General features: G+C 42.7%; 1 protein-coding gene and 1 long non-coding RNA gene across 11 annotated transcripts in view; one reads left to right on the forward strand and one right to left on the reverse strand.

The window, feature by feature from the left end:
- The window catches only part of LOC107606235 (MADS-box transcription factor 23), a 26,913-nt gene that overhangs the window by 18,228 nt on the left and 8,172 nt on the right, over positions 1–513 (forward strand). The gene's annotated exons all lie outside the window — the stretch shown is intronic.
- The window catches only part of LOC107606237, a 14,820-nt gene continuing 14,313 nt past the window's right edge, over positions 7–513 (reverse strand). Inside the window, exon 5 of the long non-coding RNA XR_002350584.1 lies at positions 7–511. This is a non-coding gene — a long non-coding RNA (uncharacterized LOC107606237). The remainder of the gene's footprint in view (positions 512–513) is intronic.

Raw genomic sequence — 513 nt, forward strand, 5'->3', positions numbered from 1 at the left:
TTTGGTTGCAACACAGGGTTTATGCCAAGTTAGACCAACAAACCCGCAACTTCATATAGAAATTAGAATGGTAATAGAGGGAGTCGAAGGTTGACCTTGGTTAACTGGAACCATGTTAGTTAGCTCAATGAAGTTGACAGCCTTGGTTTCAAGGACACACAATATTAACATTGCTTTGCTGGAGATGTTGGTGGCGAAATTGCTGACAGGGGAAGGAAGTCTTCGGTGTGATATTCTACCAAAACATATATGTTCGGGACCCGAGGAGGATCTATTCACCCCTGGGCCAATTCCACTGTCCTTAGGAGTAGCATTTCAACACACTGGTAAAAATTACAGGATGGCTTCTCTCGACATCTTTGTGTTAAGGAATTCCTTCTTCTACTCTAGATGGCTAGATGGTGACTTGCACAAATTGGCCGACTTTGCTCACATCTCAAACATTGACTTTCAAGTAACGGCTATTTGTGATGCTGGTTCTTGGTGTCTTAAGCAATTAGCTGTTTCAACCCT

The sequence above is a fragment of the Arachis ipaensis genome, chromosome B07, assembly GCF_000816755.2.
Source record: "Arachis ipaensis cultivar K30076 chromosome B07, Araip1.1, whole genome shotgun sequence".
NCBI lineage: Eukaryota > Viridiplantae > Streptophyta > Magnoliopsida > Fabales > Fabaceae > Arachis > Arachis ipaensis.